At 40.5% G+C, this 11157-nt stretch overlaps 1 long non-coding RNA gene across 1 annotated transcript in view; it reads left to right on the top strand.

The window, feature by feature from the left end:
• The first annotated feature begins 2677 nt into the window (after positions 1-2677).
• LOC120381287 overlaps positions 2678-11157 on the top strand; it is a 53262-nt gene continuing 44782 nt past the window's right edge. The window contains exon 1 of the long non-coding RNA XR_005588008.1: positions 2678-2804. This is a non-coding gene — a long non-coding RNA (uncharacterized LOC120381287). The remainder of the gene's footprint in view (positions 2805-11157) is intronic.

Below are 11157 nucleotides of genomic sequence, written 5' to 3'. Positions count from 1 at the left end.
AGCAGATTCTAGTCCTCTGGGTCAAATTCTGGTTTTAGTTATATAGGTGTAAATCTGGAACAAGTCCATTGAAAATCTCATGTTTTACTCCAGTGTAACTGAGAAGGGATTCTGGCTCTAAGTCTTTAAATATTACATATGTTCATTGATTATGGAATGAAAAATGCATTTGTGTTATGTTGGTTACTTAAAGACCGTGTTAGCTACATACCCAAGGAGCACACAAGAGCTTTCTGTTCTTTAAGAAAATACATTAACTCGAGGAAGAGAGTTCTTACTACAACCCTGATTACTATTTCCCTTAATTCCATCAAAATGACTTCTCCGTAACCCACTCTCCCAGCCAGATGATCTACTCTGCCTGTGGAGTGTACAAACTCCCTTCATCTTTTCTGCAGTTAATGTTTTGCAGATTTCAGGAAGGCTCCCGGGCTGTGTGTCTAAAAGTACAGTTTAAGCAGTGACAAATAGAAAGCACATGCTTATTAAGGCTAGATTACACAACTCCTGAGCTGTTTTAATGTCATCTGCTCCTAAAACAACAAACCTGTGGGGACTTGTGCCTCTGTGTGTGTGTGTGTGTGTGTGTGTATGTGTGTGTCTTGGAAAGGGAAAGTTGGTTTGAGATTATGATGACTCATGAGTGCAAGGTGGTGTATTGATCTGAGGACTTGTGGGACATGCCAGGAACAGAATTAACTAGAAGACAGCACACAGAACAAAGTGGCCATCTGATTAATAGATAGACATGTATAGTTTACACAAGCTCTACCAGGTCCTAAACCAGGCAGCATCTAGCTTGCATAGTGTGGCTGGCCTAAAGCCCCCTTTTCCCCCATAGCAGTGTCCTCACCATAACAATAAGAGAGACGTATGGGATGCGGTGGTAGATTGACAGCTGGTGTTTTCTTGGTTTACTGGATTAACCCTATGAAAACCCCGGATGTGAACACTCTTCAATGCCAGGCAAATTTGAATTCAGATTTAGACACAAATTTTGCAATTCAGGTTTATCCCTAATTAATACTCCTCATTATGCAGCGAGAGACCACTCTGGCTCATGGTGGTGTGTGCTGCCCATATGTGTGAATAGTTATTTTCCCTTTGCGGGAAGGTCTTTGTTTGCTGCTCTCGCTCCTGCTACAAGGGGCTATTAAGGAGTGGGAATGGCACTGTGAAAGTAGGAAACCTTTAAGAATTTGGATGCCTTCCCCCCTGCACCTCTATCCCCCACAAAAATGTGTTGGTGTCTAATGGCCCTTGAATGTTTTCAGCTGTCGGACTTTGTTTTACATAGACTCTGAGGCAGGCTTTGCAAGCCAAACTTCTAATCTTTTTTATTTTGGTTCCTGGAGCTCGGAAACATACGGTACTTAATTGGTATGCAGCAGTAGTAGCATCTGATTTAGACAAATGTTCTCTGTGTGAACTTAAAGGCCACGTCTTATTTAATTTTGTCATTTCCAATTAAACACTGCCAGTCCTTCCCTTACTATTTTGAGTCCTATTTAGTACTAATATTTAATATATGACTCACTTTAAAGTGTTTTTCTTATTTCTGGTGCACATTTCAAACATTCATTCAAAGACAAAAAATAGTGTTTGATTTTAGATTATTTCTTTCTTCTGTAATATCTGGGGTGGGTGGAATACACTGTAGACAGATTCAGTTCATATTGTATCACTATTTTCATATATTTGAAAGTAGCAAAGTCTCCCATCCCACAACCCAGGAAAGGCTCCCAAGCCCTGTAACATGTAAAACTAAAAGAAGAAAAGTGAAATAACGTTGAGTATTATCACAATTTTTTCAAAAATGCTTTCTGAAGTAATCTGTATATTTTAAGTTTCCCACAGTGATATACTTTAAGTTTTTAAAACAACACAAACATTTACCTTGGCTAATGGCCTAGTATGAAGAATAAAAATTATCAACACAACTAAATGGCTTAAAAAGACAAGGTATTTTCCCCCAGGAAAAGCGGAGAATGTTAAAGTAATCTGTGCGGGCGTGATCCTATTCAGATGCAGCCAGCAAAAACAAACTAGTCCAGTCAGCTATCTCTTTTAAATGGAGAGATTTCTTTCTTTACCTGTCCATCATCTCTCTAGGATGCTCACGTACCCTGTCTGACTAGGCTACTTTAAGTACAATTAATATTTATTCTGTATCTTGCTGGTGCCTTTTCAGTAATAACATGACACTTATTTGTTGGTTTTCTGCAGGAATTAAATCTTTTTTTAAAAAAAGATTTGGAGACCAGTGATCTGAAGGATGCTCGCGGGCAGCTTATCCGCACTGTGTAAACCTGTGGGGTTCATTTGTCAATGAACTAAGGCCTGTTGCATTGGCGCATGCCATTTAAATACATTTTTCCTCTTTGTTTTTTGTTCTTCAGCCTTGCTGTGAAAATGAGCAATGAAGTTCAAAACTCTGTCATGCTGAATTCCTTGGCAGCTTCCTAAAGGCGCCCGGAAACCATTGTGAAAGCTTCCATAATCAGATAATGACTGATATACAGTGTGTGTGTCGATAGAAGTGTTGGAAAATAAAATACAGGGTTGCTATAAAATGGGTTTGTGAGATAGTAAATAACATTTCAAATATGCAGCAGAATCACATTCCAGATCTGTTTGTTCTCTGCCCCCTTCCTTTTCTAGAGGGCCTGATCTACTTCTGGGAAGAGCAGAACAAGACCAAGCAAATTGGATTACTATGGTGACTGCGTGTCATGCTGGGGTCTACTGAAGTGAAGTCCACTGTTCCTTCATTCAGATTCTTCCTTGTGCCTCCCTCTTTGCAGGTCAGTGTTTTTAGCAGAGGAGAAAGGGTGAAGGGAGTTGAATTTATTGTCAATGTCACCAAGTTTGATGTCTGATGGAATTCAAGAGTGACTGGCTACCAATAGTCCTGTCTGTCTGTCTCTACCTGTTACCTTTTGTCTTATACTTAGATTTTGGTATGCAGCGTTGTTGTAGCCAGCGTTGTCTGTCCCAGGATATTAGAGAGACAAGGTGAGTGAGGTAATATCTGTTATTGGACCAACTTCTTTTGGTGAGAGAGACACGCTTTCAGGCTACACAGAGCTAACTATCTGTTTGACCTTGTATTTAGCTGTGACACCAAGAACCTTTCCCAAGCCTGAGGAAGAGCTCTGTGTAGCTCAAAAGCTTGTCTCTCTCACCAACAGAAGTTGGTCCAATAAAAGATATTACCTCACCCACCTTGTCTCTCATTTAGACTGTGAGCTCATTGGGGCAGGGGCCATCTTTTTGTTCTGTGTTTGCCTAGCACAATGGGGTTCTGGTCCATGACTGGGACTCTTAGGTGCTAAGGTAATACAAGTAATGAATTGCCTCTCATCCTAGTCAGCTGTCTTTCCTTGTTGCCAGAGGCTGCTCAGCAGAGAGATCTGCTCAGCAGAGAGGCCTGCTCAACAGCAAGTAACTGGTTGGGAGGGAGTTGCAGGGACTCAGGGATTATCACTGGGAGCTCTGGTTAATGCCACACCTTTCAGCTGTGATTTGGTCTGGGAAGCTGCCCAAAATTGCGGACACTGATTTTGTGTTCCTCTGATTTCTAACGACAGTCTTGAGCAGATATGTGGGTTGGGGGAAGAAGAAAGAATTTTAATTACCTGTAAATCAGTGACTCAAAAATCAGACTCACTGCCCAATGGCTCGGTCTGCATGCATTACCTCAACTAGCATTTTCAAGGTGAGCGTCACAAGGAGAAAGGCAAAGAACCTACTTGTGCTTGTTTAAAGGAAAGCCAAGGTCAGTTTGCATGTTTCTTGGTCTTGTCACATCATGAAGAAATGCAGCTGTGGGCTTGGTGGGCTCCAAAGGCCAGTTCTGAAAGTCTGAGTTTCTTGACTTCCAAAGTGTATTGTAAGGCCTGTCTACGCTCTCAGACTTTTGGCCTGATGGATTGGATTGAGTGGGTTGAACAGTAGGTACATTCTAAGGCCTTCTCTTGTTCAGTTGACTGATCATTACATTGTGATGTTATTAAATGCATGGGCTTGTACTCAGGGGCTATCGTGGACACATCTTTTGTGAATCAAAAGAGAAAGATAACAAAAAATTTAGTGCAACCCCTTGGTGTCCTGGCTAAACTTTTGTTGGGTGATTATGGTGTGCCTCCCTGAAATTCCCCTGGTACATTCAGCTTTGCTTCCACACTATGGTTCATTTTTCTGTACTTCTGGAAGAGTCCTATGGAATTTAATACAGCTGAAACCAAGAGAAATTTAACATGGTCACTTTCTAAAAGAATAGAATGTAATAGGGAATAATATCTCTTCTACAACTATCCTATACAATTATTTAAAGGCGATATATTTAATATCTACTAAATGCCATAGGATGGTTCACAAGACCTATAGAAATGTTAGCACTGTTTATTAAATTCCATAGGACTTTGGCATAGGAATGTCCCAAACTATCATGCAAGTGCTGATGTGGACTCAATTAAGCAAGGTCTAACTAACTTTAAGCACATGAATAGTTTCACTGATGACAACGGGACTAATTATGTGCTTAAAAATAGAAATGTGCTCAAGTACCTTGATGAAGTGTGTTCTTAAATGATTGCTGATTTCTGCCCCAAAGGAGGCTATATTTCAGTAAAGTAAGCCTAGTTTACACAGAAGCAAATATTGTCCTCTGGTATGGGTATGTAATTCCTAGTATCTTTAATTTTAAAGGGAGTTTTGTGGGCACCTCTGAAAGCAGAATGCAGCCTGTTGATCTGTGGACGAAAGGGCTGTATAAATGTCAGCCTTGATTATCGTTAAGAATTTCCGGCTTCTGTTAAGACATTTTATATGGATCTTTCTGTGTATCCCTAAGTCTGATAGTTTGGATTTAATGTTTGTCGCAGATTTCACTGGCATTCCATTGCTTTAATTTTGTGCTCTTTTAACCTTTCCTTCCTTTCAGGGAAGAAATCTCTTTAAAAAAAAGCAGCAGCAGCAGCAACAACAGAAAATGACCTCATAAAAATGAAGTAGCCTGTTCCCACTCTGAGCTCTTTATTCTTCTCCTGGCCTGACCTTCAGGAAGACGATAAATTCATTTGGTCTACCAAACACAGAGAAATAAATCTTCAGTGCAATGTGTGGGGAATTAGCCACTTAACTCCCATTAACTTTAATGGGAATTTAATATTTATTTACCCCACCGCATATAAATCTTAGCCTACGGTTTCTTACTAAGATGTTTTCATTGTTTTATGGATCCTGGTTATCCACCTAGAAAGTTTACCAGGGTGTCAGCAGAAAAGAAACATACTGGAAACTTACATCCCTTCTCTTCATATAAGCTGCAAAATGCATGCGAGATATGTAAGGTGAAATTTCTGAACTCTGTGTGTGATTCACTCAATTGATTCAGACCCCAAGTTGACACAAACCTGTACTGCTTGGTGCTGGCACCCTCATTGTCTCTAGGATCTAGAATTATGTGATGCTGAGAAACCTTTGGGAGCAAAAATCCTGATCAATAATTGAATTGTGGTTGGAAATAGGTTGAAAACCACAGTTAAATCAACTGTGAAATTGGTGGGGAGAAGGGAGCAGGACTGCATGGAAAATCAAAGCCTGAGCAGAAGTTTCCAAGGTAAATAATTGACCTGTGAAAGCTGCTCTCCCCTCCCATCCCCTTCCTAACGTACCGGATGATCATTGTTTTTGAAAAGACCCTTTTGAAATCAAAATAACCTAAACATTTTTAAAATGGGCCTGATTCATGATCTCACTCTGTTGTGAATCAGGAATAACTCTGCTGGCGGCAAGGTCTGATGAGCCCAGTCCTGATCTCACGTATACAGGTTTTATATCATTGTATCTTCATGGACATCAGTGGGGTTACCCCTGATTTACACCAGTGTAAATGAGGACCTGCATTCGTCTTGAACTCTGAAGTCTTGTCATTTCCAGCAGAAGTTGAGGGCACACAAGTTTTGCAAGGCTTGGTCTTTTATGGCAGTCTCACAGACAAAGCCACATCCCTGAACTACTGGCCTGAGCCCAGTGTGCATTTCTGAAAATATTTTTTCTTTCGTGTATTGAAACTGTGGCTTTTATCAGCCTTGACCTCATCGCTAACTGCACCTGTCAGGTTCCTACAGAGAGAGGAATGAGCGCAGTCTCTGGGTTTGTTTTCATAGCTCTAAAACGCAGACAGGGATTCATTAGGAGGTCGTTATGCAATACGCCACCATTGGTTGTGGATTCATTTTCCCTCGTGAACAAAGGTATTTTTTTTAAAAGAACAAATTGTGGTCTGAGTTATACTGGTATAAATGCATAGTAATCCTCTGGACTTCAATGGAGTTACTCCAGACTTAAACAGGTATAAACGAGAACAAAATATGGCTTCCTGCATTCAGATTGCACATATTAAAAAGTTGTGGCTATACTCAAGAATACAGGATCCCAGAGTCTATGAACTATTAAAACATAAAGGGATAGTTATTATTCTGAATGTAAAATGTATTAAAAACACGTGGACCATAAACAATAGGCATACACGCGATATTTTTTTCAGTCACATTTATCATGTATTTATTGTCTCTCAAATGCAGATTGAAGGAAATTTGCAGAAAGTCCTGTTCTGAATTTTGATTCCTTCAAATCAGTTTACTCAGGAAATCGCCATTCAGATATTCTTCTTATTTACTAGCTAGCTCCAACTGTGGCAGCTTTCATCAAAGTTTTGTTTTTTAAATACTTTTTCTCCAGCTGCTGTAAAATAAATATCAATATAATATACCATATAAACACCATATCAATATAATATACAATATAAACACCATAGCAGCTCATATTTAGCAAGCACATTTCTTTCTGAATGAGCCAGAAGGGCCTTAAGAACTATATACGATACAAACACATTCATTACTGAAATGTAACTATCTATGGGGAGGGATAGCTCAGTTGTTCAAGAACAGAGGTTCTCATACTGGGGGTTGGGACCCCTCAGGGAGTCACAAGGTTATTACATGGGGGGGTCACGAGCTGTCAGCCCCCACCCCAGACCCCGCTTTGCCTCCAGCATTTATAATGGTGTTAAATATATAAAAAAATGTTTTTAATGTATAAGTGTGGGGGGGGGGTCGCACTAAGAGGCTTGCTATGTGAAAGGGGTCACCAGGACAAATGTTAGAGAACCACTGTTTAAGAATGTACAGTAGCACTGCACAACACAGGGAAAGTAGACATTGCAGGTTATAATTACCCCAGTTTAAACTTGGCAAGGACATCGAGGGCTAATCTCATAGCTCCTGTGAAAATCATCATTGCATCTTTAATGATCACAAAGGCCCATGACCTCAAGTTTTATCCTTCATTTGAAAGATAGCATCCGACTCTGAACTCTATCCTGGACATTAGGGCTTCAGTCCAGCAGAGCACTTAAGCATGTGCATAACTTTAAGCATGTGAGTGGTCCCAGTGGCTCAGGGGCTAGTTCTGTACTCGGGTGGAAGAGTGCTACCCACTGAATCACCAGGGGACTTCCTGCCCCATTCTTAATGTCTCTTGAAGATCTGCCATCGAAGTACTGATTCAGCTTGACCCTGCTTAGTTTATCCAAGCTTATGAGATCATAGTTGCTGGCAGTATGGCAATATCATGAGTGGCCATGTGACTAAATATACAGTTATGCCAGTGTTTCTCAAACTGGGGTCGCCGCTTGTGTAGGGAAAGCCCCTGGCGGACCGGGCCGGTTTGTTTACCTGCCCCGTCTGCTGGTCCAGCCGATCGTGGCTCCCACTGGCCGTGGTTCGCTACTCTGGGCCAGTGGGAGCTGTTAGAAGCGGTGCGGGCCTAGTGACTTACTGGCCATTGCTTCCAGTAGCTCCCATTGGCCTGCAGCGGCGAACCATGGCCACTGGGAGCCGCGATCGGCCGGACCTGCGGACGGGACAGGTAAACAAACCGGCCTGGCCCACCAGGGGCTTTCCCTACACAAGCGGTGACCCCAGTTTGAGAAACACTGAGTTATGCCATCAGGCAAGTTCACATAACTAATTGTGTGGATATACCTTCAACCACGTGTTGTCTGGAGCTTGTTAGATCCTGAAATCTGTGGGAGTTGGGGAAAATGGCACTCTCAGCTCCTAGCCAGCAGCAAAATTGTTAGAACTCTTGTAAGTGTCATGCTTTTCAGAACCACTGCTTATGCCATATTCCCAACAGCAGGTACAGGCATCTTCAGGATCCAACAGGCTCTCAAGAATAGATAGTGATTTAACTAAAAATAAATGTAATTAAACCATAGCAGGGAAAATATATTGAAGAGCATCACATACAGCTATTTGGAATATGTGTTCTGGGGAAATATGTTTGAACTTATTGGCAGGTACAGTATGTTTTCCTCAGGGGGAAAATTGCCAGAAAATCATAGAGTACATTTAATTAATTAAAAATGAAATGTGGGAGGGGTGGCAAATCACTTTTGTCATGTTGGTAGGCAAATTGTTTGATGATATATCCTATTTCTATTGGAACTAGCTAATTGTTGCCTGCTCTGTCACACTTCTTAGATGCTGTGCTATATGCTAGGAGCTGTGAAAGTTGATAGCAAGCATGCTCTTTCCATTTCTCTGAATTAACTTGGCCCAAAGCACTGAGTTTTCTTGAAGAGTAGATAATGTTATCTGAAAAAGGCCAGTAACTGAAACTCCCAAATAAATCTGGTCAGATTATTGGTTACGAATTAATGATCCAATGAATTTAGCCCTGTTTTATGTTTGTGACTCCTTCATTCCTCTGATGTTTTACATGTTCATGAGCTTTCTTGTAATCGTTTCCAAAACAAATTTCAGCTGTTGGGCTGTTCATGAACTTGTTTGGTTTGACTCCCTGATATTTGGGATGTGTTTGCTCCCCTAAGTCACAGAATGCCATTTCTGATCCCTGCATGCTGAGAAACTTTTCAAAGAGGAGAGTTGCAAGTGACGAACAGGGAATGCCATGTTTTCCAGCCTTTTCTTTGATGAATAATCATGAAAAATTATTTGTGCTAAAATTCACGACACTTTTGGGATCTAAAAACATATTCACAAATATTCTAAATACTCACAAACTAGTAATACTATGATCCCACAAATAACTTCCAAAGAAAACAAATATCAGCAATAATTAATCTTAAAGAAGTTTTTTGTTTCTCTGTTATGTATGGTGGAAATGGAGTTTTCTACTTTTACTAAAACTTTAAGTTCTGTGAATGGGATCTTTTCTGGTAGTGATATGAGTATGATATTCATTCATACGCCCAATAATGGGATAACAATCCCTGACATACCCATAAAGGTTAAGGACTTCAGTATTTGAGTCTGCATCCATTTGTTAGGGTTGTATCCAAATGAGTTCCATTGGCTTCAACAGGAGTTGCGGGTGCTCGGTACCTCACAAGACACATCAAACACCTTGCAGGATTTGACAGTTATTGCTATGGGAGTTTTATTTTCTGAAAAAGGTGGGAAGATCCCTTCCTCTATATTTACTCAAAATACTTCTAGATATTAATGCTCAGTAGTCATATTTAGTGGTTAGTACACAATATGCTACCGGCCCGCCTTCATTACAACATGGCCGTGTAAGAACACTGAGACACCACCAGTAAGGAAAATATAACAAACCAAAACAAATGGAAAGCCTAACAAATTGTCAGGTTAGGTGGCAACTTTCCATTTAGCTGTGAGGGAGTTTATTAGTGGTTCATGTCACATACGCTCATTGAAAAGTAACTATTGGCAGTTGGCTCTTTTGGAACCAAAGGCTGAAAAAAAATTTTGCTGGAAAAGTCCCTAAGGCCATTTCATTTAAAAAGAGCCTAAGCTTTCAAAAGCATATAATTATGCTTCATCCCTGCTGTCTTATCTCATATTAAATTTAATTGCTCTTGAAACTTGGCAACATTCTTGCACCCATTTAAAGAAATTAAGTGGTTCTGTCATTTTTACGAAAGCGCCTCAGCTCAGACTATTTCTGACTAATTCACTGTATTCAGATCATTTCTGCCTTTTTCTCTACCCCCCCAATACCTGGGCTTCTTAAAAGAACTGAACATAGAGGGAACCGATGAAGAAGGAAGAGTTATTTTTGACCAAAACTGACAAAAGTGATTAACGATTTCCGGTGCCTTCATTTTTAGAGTGGGTGCTGAGCACTTTCTGAAAGTCGCTCTCGTTTGAAATTGGTCTCTGTCTTTCCTGGAAAGTAGATTTAACAACCCTCACCAAATATGCTCAGAGTGGCACTTGAAACAGGATTTTTCAGCACAAGCATCTGCTATCTCAGCTAAGGGAGTAATTCCTTTAAGTAGCAGCTATAGTAGATTCAGCCTAGGATGAGTCTCATTTCACATAATAGCCCCTCCAACCTTAACCAACAGCTGCTACTACCTTTCAGTCACTACCAAGTCAGAGTCAAACCAGCGACATGGAAGTGAAGGATTCCCTAACCTATTCCCATCTCTTTCAGAACCCCATTCCCCTATCTTTGCTGTTAATATCCATGGCATGGTTTGTTACTGCTCTTTTCCATTGTTAGAGTGATATAGATATATAGCTGCCCATATATATAAAGTTATGGGTGGTTTTTTTCTTTTGGAGAAACCATTTCAACGGGTTTCAAGAGATGACAGATCCATGCATTCAGTAAAGTAGGCGAGCATAAACTCTGACAGCAAGATTAGAGATAGGGTGGAAACTGAGTTTGCTGAGTGAATGCTGTTAACATTTGTTATTTATCTGAAGGCTTGTTTTTCAAGCGTACAGTACACTTAATCCAACATGACGTCTGGTATATTACATGTGCTTTGTGATTATATGTTTTGTTGCTCTTTGTAGTTATAAAAATAAAAGGACTTTGGCTTTTGGGGAGGGCTGTGTGTACGGGGGAAATTCCTTATGGTAAAAAAATATGCATTTGTGACATGCAACAGACACTACATTTAAAAGCCCCCTAAAACAACAGGGCTGATTCCGAGAGGTACTGAGCACTTGCAACTCGCACTGGCTTCAATGTGTAGCTGCTTACAGGATCGGGCCCAAATATAGCTCTGTATATTAAACAAATCCTGGGTTCTATGCACAGTGCAAAACAACTACATCCGTAAAGTGGCTGATGCTGCCAGCTTGTGTG

The sequence above is a fragment of the Mauremys reevesii genome, linkage group 13 (assembly GCF_016161935.1).
Source record: "Mauremys reevesii isolate NIE-2019 linkage group 13, ASM1616193v1, whole genome shotgun sequence".
Lineage (NCBI taxonomy): Eukaryota > Metazoa > Chordata > Testudines > Geoemydidae > Mauremys > Mauremys reevesii.
This window is presented reverse-complemented; position numbering and strand designations above follow the sequence as displayed.